At 37.3% G+C, this 19,516-nt stretch overlaps 1 protein-coding gene across 1 annotated transcript in view; it reads left to right on the top strand.

Annotated features, from left to right (window-relative positions):
* The window catches only part of PLXDC2 (plexin domain containing 2), a 401,250-nt gene that overhangs the window by 912 nt on the left and 380,822 nt on the right, over positions 1-19,516 (top strand). The gene's annotated exons all lie outside the window — the stretch shown is intronic.

A 19,516-nucleotide genomic window follows, 5' to 3' on the forward strand; every position in this document is an offset into this window, starting at 1 on the left:
AGATGGTTGACAAGAGAAGGATGGTGTGGGGCTGGGGGTTTTCTTGAGGCTTTCGGTTTCTTTCACCTGAGCAGCAGGGGTAGTTCTGTCTCTCCCAAGTAGCCCGGAGAGGGCTCCACTGTCAGACCAACCTCTTTCTGTGGGTACCTTACCAGGGAGATTGCATCTCCGGGCTGTCTCTTCTCTCGCTCCTCCTCCTTCGGTGCTGCTCGGATAAACTAAGCGACTGTGTGGTGGGGGTGGGTAGGGGACGTGGTGGCAGCCAGGGATTGCAAGTCTCCCTTCAGCCGGAGAAAATTCCCTGTGGCCGAACCACCTCCCTAAGGCGATCCCCACTAGCACCCTCTCTGTGTCTGGGGCTGAGCGAGCGCTGGAAGTGGGGCGGGGTAGGGGCGGCCGGGCGCGGAGGTCGGGGGGAGGTGAGGAAGGTGGGGGCGGGCGCGCCCCTGGAGAGCAGCCCCTGGCCCCATTGTCCTCTGCCTGCCGGTTTCGCAGACAGGCCTGAGCGTGCCAGGGTTCCTCCAAGTGCCCTGACATTTTCCCCGCGGGGAGTCCCGGCCTCCGCATCCTCCCAGTGGCAGCGCCTCCTGCTCGGGCAGTTGCTTCTACCTAGTGCGCTGTCCTGCGGGGAACCGCGCCCCGGGGCGTGTGCGGAGCCAGCTGTGCCGGCCACCTCCCCGGACTCTGACCACTGCGAATGAGGTGCCTGCCCCCCGTTTCTGCCCTTCACCGAAGAAAGTGGAAAAATAGGCAGAGAGAGATCTTGGCAGAAATTTGTGAGCTCGGTTACACTTTGAGAGGAGGTGAAATGAGCAAAAAGCACTTGGAGGAAAAAAAAGAAAAGAAACGAAAACTTTCTGGTTAGGATAAGCAATCTTGTTTGGTTTTGCTTTGTGTGTATCTGTGTTTAATTTTGGGGGTGAGGGATGGCAAATGATTCCCCAGAAGTATGCATGCGTTCCCCCAGCCGTCACACGTGACAGTCACACATGGAAGGCTAGAGAGGGCACCTGGGGATTCCAGGTAAGGTGAACGTCGAAAGAAATCCTTGAACGAAATTTGACCAAGTTGAGACCTAGAAGACTGTCAAAACACTATGCCTGTCCCTGGTGTAAATTTTTATAGAGAAAGCAGAGATACTGACTCCACTCCTATTTATGATTTGAGAAGTGTGTGGGTTGGGGTGGGGGTGGGCAACACGACGACAACACTTTTAATAGGCGAGAATAAAATGCAGATATCCTGGGTGTTGATTTGTTTTCGTCACATTTGTTTGTTCTGCATTAATGGACATTGGCTCTTCTTTACTATATATGATTTATGTCAGTAGACTGTACCTTCTGCTTATTTCTCTGATACATTTCATTGGTTGAAAAAAATATAGTTTTACCCATTCGGGAAGCAATACATTTATTTAAAAGGTGCAAAAGTAACTTTCATGGGCATATGCATGGAATGAATAAATACTTAAAGAAAACAATTTACTTAATTATGAAGGAGGTTAGAGTGATATTTGTGCTAAAATGCATCCCAAGTTGCTTATTTAAAAACTTCTTTGGCATCAACAGTAAATAATGCATTTACAGTTAAAAAAAAAAAAAAAGAAAGAAAGTCAGCAAATGTTTATTTTTCCTAACTTTTTTCATTAATAATATGTTACTTAGAAAATACCCACACAATAAATTTGCTATTCTAAGTTTACCAATTGAGGATGAAATTCATTCCACTCTGACTGGCCAGATACTTAAAAACTTTTGCTTTGGGAATATAAAATACCTAAATTGTTCGACATAAATGTACTGATATTTTAAACTAATCCAGTACTTTTGGTGGAAATCTGCTCTAGAAACCCATATTTATAGGATTAAATGAAAAAGGAATAGTTTTAAATTTACTGGCATTTTTTGGAGATATTATAGAGTGAAGTAGTTTCTTTCTAGGACATCAGTGTACATATAGTTTTATGAAATAATCTTGGAATTAAATGGTTAGCCTATTGCGTATGTAAAAATAGCAAGGTGAAACAGAAGAAAAAATAGTTTCCATTGTAAAAAAACCTATCCAAAAAATCAATATGGGGGGGGGAATCTAACAATCTTGAAATTTGGCATGTAGCAATCAGGATTTTTATTACAGACATTTTGGCACAGGAAAAATGTCTGATTTCATAACAGGAACATTTTATTATTCATTACTTTAGGAATTGCTGCAGTTGATTTTATTGCCACCAGAGGGCAGAGAAACTGCTAATTTCTTCTACCTCTTTCTAATATTTCTATGCCCTAGTAATTGCGTTTCACATATCATTTATGCTTATTTTAGTTGTTATAAGTTATTTAGTTATATCTGGTTGAATATTTTTCTCTTATTTTCTATTTTCATTGGATTGAACAATTTAGTTTGAAATATTACTAATTTGTAGAGTTTGTTCTAAGAGTGTCCCTGTTGAGACTGTCACTAGTGTAAAGTTTCTGTTTGCATATATACCTACAGCAACATATTATAACAGAGGGTTAATTCAAGTGAATATTTCCTGTAAAATGGACATAGGTCAGATTATTGGACAAATGACAGGTTAATTATTTTTATCAATCAATGACATGTACTTGCAAGAACGTTTAAAATGTGAAATGTAAGAGTCTTTTTCTTTATAGAATAGATACAAGTTGAAGCCTGAGGATGAGTTAAGTTTGGACTGAGACAAATGTGGTCTAGAACATTTATTATCAAAGGTAAGGTTTCATTCATGGATGTCTGCATAGAGGTTTGGAATTATTATAATCAGAGTAATTTGCACATTTGTTAAGTTTGGATCTTCAAGAATAGACTTTTATCAGGGAGAATGGGCTTGACTAGAATTCAGTAATAGAAGATACTAATTTGTTCCAAACAGGCTTCTTCTCTTCAAGAATCAGATACTCTCATGGGAGATGTAGAAAATATGTATTCTTTTCAATTAGTTTTCTTTCAGGTTTTTTTTCTTTCTAAAAGACAACTCCCATTGCAGAAACAGTATGTTTTGAAAGAGGAGTGAATTAATCAACAACAGTGATCATGAGATCTAAAGTCTTCAGGTGTTTCCCTACTACATTAAATGTAGTCTTTTTTCCCCACGGCCTTCAAGATCATTGCCATATGACCTCAACCACTTTCCCATCCGATCTCCCCTGTGTGTTCCTTAGCCCTCGAATTAACAAGCTCCTTAATATTTCTTAAGTGTGTACCACGTGTTACTACCTCTTTGCCATTCCTCCTGCTCTTCCATCTCTAAGTCCATCTCCATCCATCCATCTTGTACATTTTCTTACAGGTTTAACTCAAGTGGCTCCTTATCCCCTCAAAGGTTCTGTTGTCTTAGAACCTCAAAGCACTCTGTGCCTCCTTTAAGGCATTTGCTTGACTCTGCTTGGTATTGTAAATGTTTCTGTTCTTTCCAGTTCTGCATCTCTCTTGTGTATTCTGTTAGAACAGACCACATGTTCTTCAGGTCAGGGACTGTTGTCATTCATTTCTGAATCTGCTGTGGCAGATCTATGTAGGCATGCAATAAATAGTTGTTGAATTGAACTGAGCTAAAAATAACTGTAATTCAAACTGGACTATTGACTTGAATGTCATATGGGGAGACTATTTTATAGTTCTTACTCCATGACTTTTTCTATCAATAAGATGGAAGACTAACATCACAGAGTAGCAGAAAACCAGAACGTAGAATCCAGAGGTCTATCACATGGTCCTAATGCTTCTGGCAGGTGGTTTTTACCTTAAACTTTCCATTAACAGACAGAATTTTCAAAAAGTTCATTCCATCATTCTACTATTCTTCTGGTTTCTGACTGAATGTTCACTTGTATTCTTAATCTAATATATGTATTTTTTTAATTTTATGTATGTCATTTTAAAATTCTTTTTGATTTTTAAATTTGTATTGTATATATTTAAGGTGTACAACATATTGCATTTTTTAAAAAATTCCACATATAAGAGAAATCATGCAGTTTTTGTATTTCTGTGTCTGGTTTATTTCACCCAGTGTCCTCCAGGTTCATTCATGTTGTTGCAAATGGCAGGATCTCCTTTTTTTAAGGCTAAATAATATTCCACTGCGTGTGTATTTTAAAATATATATGTAAAAAAAAATGAGAGTACTTCAAAAAGTTCATGGAAAAATAGAATTAAAAGATAATATGAAATTTTCCATGAACTTTTTGAAATTCTCTCTCTCACACACACACACACACACACACACACACACACACACACACACACACATTGTGTGTGTGTGTATACACCACAATTTCTTTATCCAGTTATGCATTGATGGACACTCAGGTTGTTTCCGTATCTTGGTTATTGTAAATAATGTTGCAATGAAACTGGGAATGCAGATGTCTCTATGAAGTGCTGTTTTCATTTCCTTTGGGTTTATACCCGGAAGTGAGATTGCTGGATCAAATGGCAGTTCTATTTTTAATTTTTTGAGGAAACTCTGTGCTGCTCTCTGTATGACTGGACCAGCTTACATTCCCACCAACAGTGTACTAGTGTTCCGTTTTCTCCACCCCGTCACCAATACTTGTTATCTCTTGTCTTTTTTATAATAGACATCCTAACAGCTGTGAAGTGGTATCTCATTGTGGTTTTGATTTGCATTCCTTGGATGATTAGTGGTATTGAATACCTTTTCAGATACTTGTTGGCCATTTTTATGTCTTCTTTGGGGAAATGTCTATTTAGGTCCTTTGCCCATTTTTTTATTCAGGTTATTTACCTTAAACTTTCTGTGAATAGATAAAACTCTCAGAAAGTTCATTCCACCATTCTCCTATACTGCTGGTTTCTGACTGCATGTTCACTCATATTCTTAATTTAATATCTTAAAATACTGTACAGTCATGTGCCGCATAACAAAGTTTCAGTCAATGACAGACTGCATGTATGATCAGGTTCCATAAGATTATGATATGCATTTTTACTATACCTTTTGTACATTTAGATACACAAATACTTACCATTGTGTTACAGTTGCCTACAATATTCAGTACAGTAAAATCTATACAGGTTTGTGGCCTAGGAGCAATAGGCTCTGCCATATTGTTTAGGTTTGTAGTAGGCTACATCATCTAGATTTGTGTAAGTGCACTCCGTGATGTTCGTACAATGACAAAATTGCCTAATGACTCATTTCTCAGAATGTATCCCTGTCACTGACTCATGACTGTATACATATATATGTATGTACCTACATATACACAGTGATGATGGTGGTGTTCCATTCTCAGTGGCGGTGAATGCTATTAAATACTTTTGGCTCTCTGTGAAATTGTTTTTGAACTGAACTGTGCTGAGGTTTCATGCCATTAACTTACACTGAGGGAGGCTTTAAAAACCTGGTCTCATAAAATTTGTTCTGGTAGCTGTTACAGGGAGGCGGGTGAGGATATTGTGTAATTCGTTACACAGTGTCTGCTCCCTGAGAAGACATAAGAGAGTAATAGAGAAAGAGACAGAATAAGAGAATAAGGGAAAAGAGACAGAATAAGAGAACAAAGGAGAGAAACCTTGTGTTTCAATAACAGACATAGTTCTTCTTTTGAACTGGTTTGTTTGTATCTTCTGCACATGATGAAGAGTGGCTAGACGTGTTACCTTTTAAATTTTGGTTTCTTGAAAGCTCAGAGCACAATGTGTGGCCCACCTCCAACAAGGAGATAAACCTTCTGGTCTACGTTTTGTGTACTAGCCCACCTGCATCTTCATCTCATCTTTTCTACCTTTTCTCTCTTAAAATCTTATTTTGTATTTGTTTTGGAGATAAGAAATAAATAAAATCTAATTGCCATAATTCATAAGGTTATGTATTAATAAATTGCTTTTCAGCTTTCTCTTAATCTAGTGAATTCTGGTCCCTTGACTCTGTTCTGAGCCCATTTTTCCAAAGCTTTAATGATCTCTGCAGAGTACCCCATTCTGTGAGGTCTTTCTTCACTGAGCTCTCGCAGGATGTTTTCCTTCACTGTCTCCCACGCAATGATGCTGTTCACTTGAGGAAGTTATTGCAGAGTGACAGGCTAAGTAGTAAGGCTTTCATTAAGAGAGTTTCTCCAACTATTTATTGCATCATATGTCACCTGGACAAATTAACAGAATAATAGCCGAGAAACAATGGGAGTATAAACTGAATTTGTAACTAGACAGTGAACTCATTTCGTATTTTTTCTTTGGTTTGTTTTTATTTTCTCTTCTTGAATTAAAAAGGTGATAAGCTATGGAATGATGGTAGAGATTTGTTTATTTAAATACTATTAGAGGTCTTGTCAGGGGCCTGTTTGTAATTAGCACAGCCTGTTAAAGATTGCAGGTCTGTACGCAGGCCAGACACTGTGTGACCTTACTTGAAATCCAGACATTTAAGCGCTTCCTCCTGGGGCCATCCAAAGGATCTAAAGGCTGGTAGCTGTCCTTTACCTTCCAAATTAAAATAGGCTATCATCTGTTTCTGCTTCGGACACTATAGTACAGAGTGGCCTGTGATTTTTTTTAAGAGAGAGCCACAAAGACAAAGAGGCAGACTGACTTCCATCTTACTTTTCTGGAATTTTATTACTTAGTTCCTCTCCTCCTTTTGTTTTGCACTCATTACGTGGAAATTTTCCTTAGAATCCATATTGCCCAAGGTCTCATCCTGTAGGTAAGGCATGTAACTCATTGAGGCTTTGAGAATACAAGAGAATATTAAGAATTTACCTTGTGGATAAACTGCATAAAAATCTGAATATTTAGAAGTCAATTTTTCACATATTCTCTGGAGTGTTCTGTGATAGGAAAAGTCTGATTAAAGCTGATGTATTCTCTTTGAGCATGATGCTTGGTCAGTTTATTTAGATTAGGCTAATGTATTCTTCAGTCCAGCTGGAATATGGAACACTCAACATGCAATGATTTTGGGGGGAAGTAGTAATATGCTTCTGTGTGTATGTGTATCTGTTTGTAGTTATAGCTCCCAACTTTTTCTCTCTGAAATCATAATAAGAACATCCAATAAAATATTTATTTCCCTGAAGCCTAAAGGAGTAAAATAAGCTGAATTTATCATTTTATAATATGAAATTCACAAATCATAATATCTTTCAAGATGTGAAATAATCTTTAGGTGCATTTTAGGTATAGCTCCTACTGAATCTATTATACATATTTGCTTAGTTCTTAACAAGATATAAACTTACACTGTAGCTACTACTTACCCAATGAACTTGGTTATTTATTTGGGATATTTTTGTTTATTTGTTTGGTAAGAAGAGCCCTCTGACCTTCCTGCAGGCATAGCTGTCCCCAAGTCCAGTATTGCCTCTGACTTCTCTTCTTAGCTGTCCCTTCCTCTGTTGCAGTTTCCTTCAATACATTGAGAAAGGTTTATGTACAAATTACACGAATGTAATCTGCATTGCAAAATATTCATGGAAAGTGTATGTGAAATGATTTTTGGTATACTGAATCATATTCTCAATACATATGGGTTCCTGCTATTGAAAAAAAATCCTGTCCTGAACTTTTGACTAAAAAAACATCAACCCCTTAATTATTTTGCTAGTCCATAGCTTGATGTTTAAGACTACTTAAGGTGTACTTCATGTGCATAATTCTTTTAAGAATTATATCTTCCAATATTAGCTATTTTAATTGACTATCTACTATTTATATTCCTGGGAAAATACACCTTTGAAATTTTTTTGTAATTTAGCTACTTAATTTGCTAATTCCAAGAAACAAGCATTGAACTAAGAGATGTATTGCTGTGCCTGTGTATTTTTGTTCCTTGGTTTATGTTTGGAGTAGAAGTAGAGAGAGTCATTTGAGTTATTTTTTAATCACACAACAAAAGTTTAAAGAATATTTTAACACCTTCCTGTAAACTCTGTATGCCCTGTGAAAATAAAATTGATTTGTAAGGTTAAAAACAATTACATTTCACATTTTAGTTTGAAAGCGTTCTTGCTATATTACAAACATATTGCTTAATGTTTTATTTTCATATTCTAATTCAGCATTATGGGATATTATACATCTTGCATAATGTATATTTGTACCTGTCTTTATTCTCAACTTGGATTTTAACATTTTACAGTTTTTAAAAATGTTTATGTCTTTTATTCAAATTAAACAAATTCTATGAAAACTTCTCATTTTACATGAAATATGAGTAGATACAATTCATGTATCAGAATACTATGATCACATTTGTTAATATGGCAAGGCTTGCAAGATACTGATGGATATATGTTGTGAAAACAATTTTCGTTGAGTCTGGGTGTATGCTAATTCACATCACTTGCTGTTTCTTTTTTAGCAATTACACGTGCTTGTGTTGGTTCTAATTCTTCCACAATTGATTTATGCAATTTTCCACCACGGATGGATGATTAGTGCTGTTATGAACATGGTACGAGGATCCTTGTGTATGTCTCTTCTTGTTCACTTAGCTTATATTTAGAGCTAGAATTCATGGGTTAGTGAGCTTGTGAATGTTTTAGTGTACAAGGCAATTCCTGGAATAGTCCCTGCTAAGATAATGTACTTCAAAGATACACAGGCGGGGTGGGGGGGAGACAAAAAAAACCCCACATAATTATCCCCATACTGATATCACATAGTCTTAGTTACCATAGGTTTATAACAAGTCTTTAAATCCAGTGGGGCAAACCTGCCCTGCTTGTCCTCAATCTTCAGAGGTGTTTCAGCTATTCCAGTAGGTTCTTCGCTTTTCCCTGTCCATTTCAGAATAAACATTTCAAGTTTTGCTAAAAACTCTGTTGGGCTTTTGAATGAAATCATATTAAATTTCTGGGTCATTTTGTAAAGAATGTAGTCTCTGAACAACTGAGAGATGATTTCTTTTCTATGACATATAATAGCCAGAGCAGGTACCACAGTGCTTCATAAAAGATTATTAATAGTGACTATTTGGTAGTGACCTTTTTCAGTTGAAACAATATTTCAGATTGAGGACTAGTGCTGTTACCTTATCACATCATCAAACTAACCATACATGTAATTATTTCTCAGGAAATACAGGGACAATCATAGGTTAACTAAAATGAACAACTCAACTAAGGGAAGGAATGTCAATTCCTAACTTCTTAGGACCTACCACAAAGGAGGGGTGTGTTCCAGGCAGGTAACATGTGAAATAATGACATCTTTACAGCATCCTTTTTAGCAGCCTGTCTCTGGACCAACGGAGTTTCAAACAAGAGTTTGTTTTAAGTTTATTGCATCTTTAGAAACAGTCCTGGTGAGAAGAGTAAAATCCCCTGGATTTAGGATTCTCCTAATGGTCTAATTAATTTCAATTCCACAGGAGATTTACATTGAAAGAGAGTACACTTTACAAATTACTACCATTGTAAAGATGATAGAATTTATGGTTTTGTTGAAACTACAGGCATTTACAAATTAGAGGTTTCCAATTTGCTTTATTTGAAAATCCAAACTTCACCTCTATATCAGCACAGTTTATGATTGAGTGTTGCTCTGAACTCATGCATAGTGGTCTGAGTATTTCTTAATCAGGAGTAAGTGGACAAGCCAGGCAGCCTGTTTTATTTCTTTGTGGTTTAGCCTTCATTATCTTTTTTACATCTGTTGTTCATTTCAGATATTTTTAAAAACAAGCATGATTCAAAGTCATTCTTCAGATGATAGTCTCATTGTCTGGACATTGCAAAACAGCTCTGTGCAGAAAGCCAGATTTGTTGCAATCTCTGTTTGTCAAGCTGTTTTTAGAAGAGAGGTTTGTAAAATAGTCACAGCCAATAGGAGCTGGGTATATTTAAAACAAAGTACTGATGCTTGACTTCAGATGGCTTTTCCCCACCCCCAGTTCTGTTACCTTGTCTCCAGCAGGCCTTCATTCTTCCTAGCTTGGTTTTCTTCAGCACCTTGCCACCTTGCCTCCAGAATGTCCTGCTGGAATTCACTCTTCATTCCACAGCGTGGAAGACTTCTACAATAAAGATCTGGCTATATCACTCCTCTGCTAAAAACACTTTTGTGCCTTCCTGTTGCTCTCACACTAAAGTTTAAGGTCTTTGATAATCTGCTCCTGGTTTACCACTTCAGGTTCAAGTTCATCAATCACTTCCTCCTCCTCCACTGCATCCCCTCTGAAATTCTGCACATGCCATTACCTTGCCTTAGGGCACCCTTTCACTGCCCGCTTCTCCCCGCCTGCCTCCTTTTTGGCTGTCTGTCCTTCTGGCATCAGCTTAGACTTGATTTTTGGTATAGTGAATCATTTTTTTAGTGTTTCTACCCCAGCAGCAAATCTGAGGCAGGTACCTAACCAATATACACTCTACACATCTTCAGCATATCACTTATTATCAATAGCGTAATTAATTGTGCCTGCACTTGATCATAAACTGCCAGAGGTTAGAGATCCCCATAGCATCACTAGCTCCAATCTTAGGAAGCCCTCTTTGAAACTTTGTTGAAGGAATCTTGTTAGTGCTCCACTTGTATGATGATACTTACAAGTGTAGATTTAGATTTATCATTCAGGCAAAGAGTTTTGTGTATGCTTTCTTTCTAAATATTTCTTTGGGCATAATTTATAAATAATAATTTCTGTAGCATGATGTCCTAGGTTTAAATATCAGTGATAAAAATGTGTAGACAAGCCAGAGATTGAAAGACTGATGAGTAAGGGAATTTGTCATAGGTATTTGTGAGGAATTGAGAATTCATTTACAAAGGATGATTAAGGAATGATCCAGTCATATACTAAGCAGGGAAGAACAGAGAAAGGGATAATTTAACCAGCCTTATCAAAAGTGGTTTTAAATTTCTGAGCTTTGTAACTTTCTTTGAACATTTCAAAGGCCATAAAAGGACAAGATTTTAATCCTCTGTAATGATTTATAACCCAGCAATTTGAATTGTCTGATAAAATATTAAAATTGGTTAATTTGCTTCTCTGGAGAAAAGTCCATCATTAAAAAAGGATATATGGATAAACAACGAATGGAATAAAAATTAGAGATAGAGCCATGACATTTGCATAATCAGCTTTCCAGGTATCTCAAAGTGAAAGATACAAACTGGGAAATATTCCCCAGGATTGGATATTTAAGAGGTTTTCAGATATAGACCATTGAGCAGCCTTTAAAACATTTTTTTTTTCAAGACAAGAGAGTCTTAAAGATCTTGTCCTGCACTCATTGATGTTGGGTACCTCTTTTTGAGGTCTTAAATGTTATCCATTTGCTCAAGTTTACATCAGTTTTGGTCAGCATTTTCATGTTCTTCCCACTAGATTGTAAGCTCTGTGAGGGTAGGAGCTATGTTCATTTTATGTCCAATTTTTGTTTGTTTTCCTGGTACTTTTCATAGGGCTTAGTATAGAGAAGGCACTCAATAAATATTTCTTAAGTGAATTTTCTGCATAAATTCACTGGACAGAACATAATCTCATTGATCTTTAAAATAATGCGAATTTCAGATTTCAGGTGACATTCATCAAATGAGTCAGAAGGTATGACTGTAATAGATTCTTCTCTGTTTTTTTTTTTTAAGTTATCTTTTTTCTCCTCATTTTACATATTAAATTACCTGAGTCTTATTTTTTGTAATCTTTCTTTGCATTTAATTTGGTGTGTCCCATTCTTTTTCCCTGCTAGTCCTGTTATCATTATATTTTTCCTCTGGGTACAGATAAACTTCCAGAACATAGTGAATGAGAAAGCTTTAATTCTTTAATGGATGACACATCAAAGCTTATGTTAGTTCATTAACATGTACCCAGAAGTAACAGGCAAAAAAAAAAAAATCATGCAATGTGTTAGTCTGTTTTCTATTTGACAGAATATCTGAAACTGGATAACGTGTAAGAAAATGAAATTTATTTCTTACAATTATGAAGGCTGGGAAGTCCGAGGTCCAGGGAGTACATCTGGTGAGGGCTTGCTTCTTGTTGGGAACTCTCTCCAGGGTCCTGTGGTGATACAAGATATCACATGGCGAGAATGGCCAGAATTTTTTACATGCTCACTTGCTTTCCTTATGAAGTCAGTAGTGTACTCCTCGATAACCCATTAAACCATTAACCTATTAATCCATGAATGAATTAATCCAAACACCTCCCAAAGGCCCCACCTTTCAAATACCCACCCTCTTAATACTGTTACAATGGGGGTTAAATTTCCAATATATGAACTTTTGGGACACATTCAAACTATAACTGCACATTCAGACAAAATACTATTTCAGAGTCAATGCTTATTCATTTATTTATTTCTTTTGTTTATTGAGATTTTCCAAACCATTAAAAATTTAAAAGTAAAACAGAAGTAGTATAACTACACTTCAGATATAGCACCTAGCACATAGGTAGGTTCTTAACTTGAAAATTGTTGATTTATTGCATAAAGGCCTGAAGGTCAATTTTACTTTTAATTTATGCACCAACTCATTCCTTTATTCATTTATTTATTCAATAAGTAATCATTAATTTTCAAAAATGGATGATGGAGTGAGTTGCACTTATTAGAAGTAAAACAGGCTGTTGTAGGTGAATCAGAAACTTAGCCATTCTATTGTACATAGGTTGGGGACTGCTATGTGTTACACATTTATGTGTAATGTGTGCTTAAAATATGTGACATTTTCATGATGTAACTTGAAATTCCTTTATAAAGTTCAATTTGCCTGATTTTCATATTAGTTAACCTTTACCTCCACCAGGATAATTTCAATGGAAAGATGTTGCTGTTGAATAGATTTAATTTCATAATTCACTGTATGAGATAAAAAAGATACAGTTTCTATACTTAAGGAATGTGATGTATAAGGGAACCTGAGCATGCACATAATGTGAGTATCAGGCAAGGGACAAGTCAGTATTTGTGGGAGGGGGACAAGGCCAGGGGAGAGTCCTGCATAGTGTGAGTGATGGGAAATGCTCTCTAGGAAAGACAGCAATGGAATCACTGTCTTGTGGTTGCTAAAAGGATGCTTTTGAAGACAGGCAGGCTTGGGTCTAAATCTTGGCTCTGTCATTTACTCACTGTGTGACCTTGGGCAAAAATATTACCCCCCTGAACCTCCTTTTCTTTATCTGTAATAAAGCAATAAGATGACCTATCTACCTAATAATAATAACTGTTGTGAAAAATTCCAGTTCTCTGAAGGTCTGTTTGGGTTTCAGCAGAAAAATAAGGAAGTTGGAAGCAGTAAGTCAAGGGAAGAGTGTATAAGCCAGAGTGAAATGGTAAGGCAGGGCAAGGCGTGCTGTTTTTCTCAAAATGGTGAGCCATGAATTGGCTTTTATTAATCACTATTAAATATTAATTATTGATGTATCTGTATTTCACACTGCCAGAGATAAAGCCATATCGTTGTTGGTTTAGTAATAATCATGTACAGTGGTACTGTTGGAGGTTTAGGAAAACTTCAGGCCAGATAGAGCATTTGGCAGCCTTGTGAGCATTAAATCACAGGCAGCAGTATCTAAGAGTGCTGAATGCATCTGCAACAAGCTGCGACTTGACTTGCATGACTGCAGCCTGGAATGCAGACTGCTTCTCTGATTCACAACCCTCTGCCTCACTCAGCAATAGCCTAGGGCAAGATCTGGGTTTGGAGAACATTATTCCAACAAAACGTGCATTAAGAGAACACTCAAAGAATTTATTTTTTAACAAAATCATGTTGTGTTCAATGAGATGAGACTCCCAGAAACAGTTTTCTTTTCTTGGCATGGGATGAGGACACATTATAAAATTTTGCTGTGTCAGCTGCTTTGAAGCAAGAAAATAATACTTTGATCTTATTAATATAGTTGCTTCTAGGGATAAGTCAGCTGTCTTGGGAGATTACACAACTCTCTTGCATGACAAGTTAACTTTCTTGGATGATGATGCTCTATTTATAAAGAGATTCAAAATGCTACCTGCATCTTAGTGAATTTATCTAAAAAAGTAAGCAATATATGTAGAAGAACAAGATAGCTGTCCTAAGATTTCATCAGGGAATGGAAGATAAGAAATGTCAAAATAAAAAATGAGTACAAACCTTTAAAAACTCAGAGCATTTTATATTTTTACAAGAGTTTACAGTTTCTTAGTGAGGAGAAAGTTTCCTGAGCATTTTATATTTTGCATTTTTCCCAGAACTGTATGGATGCCTTTAATGTTTTAGTTGAAGCCGGCCCTGTATATATGGGCAGTAGAGGTGGGCGCCTTGATGGTGTTATTTGAGAGCAATGGACAATTCTTTATTTCTACACTAATGTTTCAATGGTCATTAACCTTGGAGAGTCATTTATTTGTGTTTCAGTAATGTATCTTGGAAAATGTGAGATATCACAAGGAGGAGTAATGGTCATGTCCTCTCTACTTAAAACCTATGGCTGGGTCCCTGGCTAGACCAAGATCAGCAAGAAGTTAGTAAGAATGCATGCGTGTATGTATGCGTGTGTGTGTGTGTGTGTGTGTGTGTGTGTGTATGTACAGGAATGCAGGCTAACAGAGGCAGAAGATCAGGTATACCAAAAGGGGGCTGAGAGAGAATTGCTAAAGAAAGAGATGGATGGGCTCCATGTGTACAGTGCCTATGATACCACTTTAATACATGTCTGCTAATACATTGTTTGTCAGTATTGTCAGAAGTTAATAGAATTTTTAAAGGTATCCAAATTTTCAAGTGGCTTAGCCTATAAACTAGAAGAAATTGGCTCAATATACAATTGTTTCAAGATGACTGAGATGACTGAATTTGATTGAAATTAACAGGTAATTAAGTTCATGGTGGGTTCATGGTGAAGTTTACTTCTCAAAAGAATTATTTAGGTACTCAGCATGCATTTGTAGATGTATTTGATGTGCCAAGCATTGTGCTGTCAAGAGATAAAAAATATAGTCCTTGCCAAGTAGGGTTACAGTGAAGTATTGAAAATAGACAGTGAATGGGACAATTCTAAGATGATGATGATGATGGGTGTGTGTGTGTGTGTGTGTGTACATGTGCATGTGTTGGTAGAGAGAGAGAGAGAGAGCGAGAGAGAGAGAGAGAGACCACGTATGCACTGTATGGCATCAGAAAAATGGAAGCACAGGACTCAGCCTAGAGGAGGCCTGTCTGGGTCTTGCTTTGAAGTGTGAGTTGGGAGGGTGGAGATGGTGGAAGGACCTCCAGAACAGAGAAAACAGCAGCCTGGAAGCCAGACACTGCAGGATCTTTGGGGAACTGCGATTACCTGTTGGGGAGGGGAAGACATGGGACTAGGAAGGGCCTTGTATACCCAGCTGAATGTTGAACTTTCTCCTGAAGATGACAGCTGGCCTGTGACAGATTTTTGTCAGCTGAATCACAAACTCAGATGAGCCTCTTAAGAAGGTCTCTTTAGAGGTGGTATGGAGAGCAGATAGGAAGGAGACAGACCAAATTAGAGATTACTGGACTAATAAAGATGGAACCTGATGAAGGTTTCCAATAAGGGAAGGAAGTCTAAGGTAGTTCCCAACTTCCCCAGGTGCTTTAGGGAATAGAAAAATCAGTTCAACCTTAAATTTTCTGAGCACTGAGATGCTCATGGGACATCTTAATGGACTTATCGACTCTCCCAGGTCTGGGGCTCAGCAGAAAGGTCTTGGATGAGATCAAGATGTCAGTCCATGTACATGTGGTTTTGGAAACCAGCCGGGGAGCAGGGATAGACAAGAGAAGAGCAGAAGGCCAAGGTCAGAGTCCTAGAGAGGTGGTCTGAGAAGGGTAAACTGAGGAAGGCACTCAAGAGGAAGAACAAGAGGAGCAACCTGGAGGAGAAGGCAGATTGGTAGGAGAAATAGCAGAATCACTAGTGCATGAAAAAATGTGCTTAGAATTTGGCAAGGATGGGGCCATCTGGGAATTTAGTAAGAGGAATGGGGCCAGGTGATGGCAGGTTGCAGTAGGATACATGATGAAGGTGAGATGAGAGGAGGAGTAAAGACATGGATGATCCTCCAGTCTTTTAAAAAGGGGAAGGAGAGGGTTTTACTAAAATGGGAGATCTGAGCCCATTTATAGAAATGGAGAAGCAGCCAGTAGACTGGGTCAGCTGGGATCTAACTATGCTACAAATACAAGAATTCATGTTAAGTTTGACTCTAGAAAGATGATCGTAGCTCTCCAAAAATGCAAGTGGACTTTAAGAAGCCTTTCTTTTTATCACATGTAAGAAAATTGCTATGACATCTAATAAAAATCTAATTAAGGCTTAGATGATATCGCATTTTATGTGACTGGAAGTCATTCAATCCATGAAATCTCTCAAATAAAATAAAGTTTGTTGGAAGAAAGAGAATCTGATCTTAAGAAGAAGAAGCAGGAGAAATGAATATCTATTTTATCAGGTAAGTCTGAGCTACAACATGGTTGTAACACTATGAAGAAATAATAGCAGCATTAGAGAAAAGGTATTTAAAATAATTTGTTTAGTTTCAGCCTTTTTCTTTTTTTAGCCAATGTTACACCCTGAAGGAAAAAGCAGTAATGACTTCATTGTTCTTTTACCAACAGGGAGACCAGGAATTAAAATAATAAATCGAGGAAAAGAAGTGGTTTTTCCTTACTGTAATTAATTTTTATGTCTGTTATGAAGATGAATTTTTATAGGAATTAAGAGTGACTGCCACATAGTAGGTGCTCAGTAAATATTTGAAAAATAATTTTTATTTTTACTTAAAGAATCAATGACATAATGATCAAATTATTCTTTCATAAAATCCTTGGAACTTTCTTCTGTAAACTCTTATAAAAGGAGTATTATTTATTTTCTCCCATCATTGCCTTCTAGGTGAATTGGAGTTTTTATCAACAGTTGTTTCATAACATTGTTTGACGATTAAAAGGACTAATTGTTATCATCTGTAACATGCTACCCAGCAAGACGTTCCTGACCAGCTTAAAGTTAAAGGAAAAAAAAAATTAAAAAGTAAAATATCAAACTAATGCAAGTTTGAAACTAAAAACAAGCACAAAAGTTAAAACCAATAAAGCCTTCTTATCGGCAGGCTGTCTTTCAGGGTAGATGATAAGGTCGTCTGAGTAACTGGAACATCGCTCTATGTCTTCAGTGTGTGTGTGTGCGTGCGTGTGCGCGTGTGGTAGGGGTGGCAGGGACAAATGAATGAGTTGGAAAGAAAGTAGAAGATGAAAAATGACACGGCTCAGGTCCAGTTCTGATAATTTCACAATATTTATTAAAGTACCATAGGTAATTACTTAGTTTGTGTTTTCTTCAATTATCTGTTCTATTTTGACTTTGCAAGGCATTGCAAAGACCAAAACATCAAAATGAAAAATTAATCAATTTTGTTTTATAAGACATGCCGTAATGCTAACATAGAATATAAATGTCTGTTGGTCTACACTGATTGTTCAGCTCGTAACTGAACTTGTTAGGTCATTTATCATTGTTTGTCTATGTAAATTGTTTTATCACATGCTTCATGTGAAGCAGAAACACAGGCCTTTCCTTTTTTCTTCTTCTTTTTTTTTGTTTAGTATATTTCTTAGTCATTTAAGACTGTTAATATTTAACTTGAGAGGATATAAAGTCACTAGCATAAAACCATTTACCCTTTCTATCACTTGCATTTTGGTGAAACAAGAGGAAACCATAGTTATAATTCAAAGAAAGTGTGCAAATTTTTCTTATTAAAACTTACAGACTCTACATATTCACTTGTATTTCTAGAATAGATTACACAATGTTTTATTTGTATATAAAAGAATGAAAACAGCACAAGGTTTTAGTATTTTCTATATCAAACTCTGTAGTGTTTCTCAACATGTGATAATAAATACCACATTTGAAATTTGTAGTCATGTGTGTTTAAGTTTCAGGAAAAAAGAGATCAGTTTGTTATAGTCTCTTTAACTTAATGCAGGTGTTTAAATAATTGTGAAAAATGTACGTTCAGGTGAACTTAAGTCTATTATTCAGTCCCATAGAACAAAGATTGAAATATTGATCTGATATAAAAATCACTACCAGAAAGTCCTCTGTGGGGTCTATCTACTCAGATTTCTTTGCCTTGTTCTGAGTTCCTGCATGTATTGTGTGCACCTGTTACTCTGGTGGCTAGTTATACCTTGCGTTTTCTAATAGCTTCCTTTGTAAGTCTTGATTCAGGAGATTACATACCATTTTGAGAGGAGGGACACTGGCATCAAGTCCAGTTAATACTTGTGCACTGATTTACCTCTTTTTTCTGACCCTGGAGGATAGGGGGAGTGGTTCCCTTCCTTTTTCAACAATGGCAGTTTTGTGGAGATTTAACTGCAGAGCCAACTTTTCGTCTGGCTGCTCTGGTTCCTGCTCTTGTTCTACCTGCTGGCGCTCCCATGGGGGCCTGATGTGTCCCAACATGCTACATACTGGGTCACAGATGGCAGCAGAGAAAGTCTAACTCTTGCCCAAAGCTACGAGTCATGCTGATGGGCAGCAGAGACTTAGGAGTTAGACAGATCTGGGTTTGAACTGAGCCACACCATTTCTTGGATATGTGAATTGAGCAACTGTTTCACTGTTCTCTATCTTAGTTTCAGTAATTCACCAAAGGACTATTGGAGATTTAAATGAATAATGTTTGCAGACTGCTAGCTTTTGATATAACCTGCAGCTACAGTTTTAATAATGATGACAATAATAGCATCTAATTTAATAAAGTGAGGATTCTTGTCAGCACATGGGAGACACCCAAGCTCAACTAGTTTAATCAAAACAGGGAGTTTGGGAGGAAGCTACAGAGTCCAAGAAAAATGTGGTTGGGCCTTAGGGCCAAGGGTTCTAGGGTTCTAGTTAGAGTCTCTCTTCATCTCAAATTCTGCACCTGTCTGTGCCTCTCTAGTCAGGCTTCCTTTGCTTCACTGGCCACAAGTTAGGAAACATAGGGACTACCATCATCAGGCCTCAGCCTCTCCTAAAGGGCTTAGTCTGCCACACTCCTAGTCTAGAGTTAAAAACCCTGTCAAAGAGCTTCATTGCCCACCTCAGGACTGTGACACTGTGGTTAGGAGTGGTTAGGAGGCAAAGTCCCCTTAAACCTTATCTTTGTACAGAACAAATTAAATCATGGTGCTCCCTTACTTAAAGCCTTCCAATGGCTTTCCATTGCAACAAGTATAAAGTCAAATTTTTTTCCATGGCTTTCAAAGCCCTGTACTCCAGGAGGTAGTTTAATTATTAGCTACGTAATTCACACTTTGTATATGTTACATTTAACACTGGTGACACTTTTGTTATCATTGTCGTGGTTCGGTTTTGGAAACTGAGTGTGAAGGTGTGCATAATTGCAGCCTGTTCAAGCAATTACATTGGAATTGTGCTTAACTGAATTTACTTTCATGGTCTTTTTATAATTGGGATCTGAGGATAAATAAGTATGAGGTGATTGCTGATGTTAACAATCTGCTGGTTGATTAGAAATGTGGTGACAAGTGCTAACTGCATTGTGGAGATCGCTAGTGAATT

Source organism: Cynocephalus volans, chromosome 6, assembly GCF_027409185.1.
Source record: "Cynocephalus volans isolate mCynVol1 chromosome 6, mCynVol1.pri, whole genome shotgun sequence".
Lineage (NCBI taxonomy): Eukaryota > Metazoa > Chordata > Mammalia > Dermoptera > Cynocephalidae > Cynocephalus > Cynocephalus volans.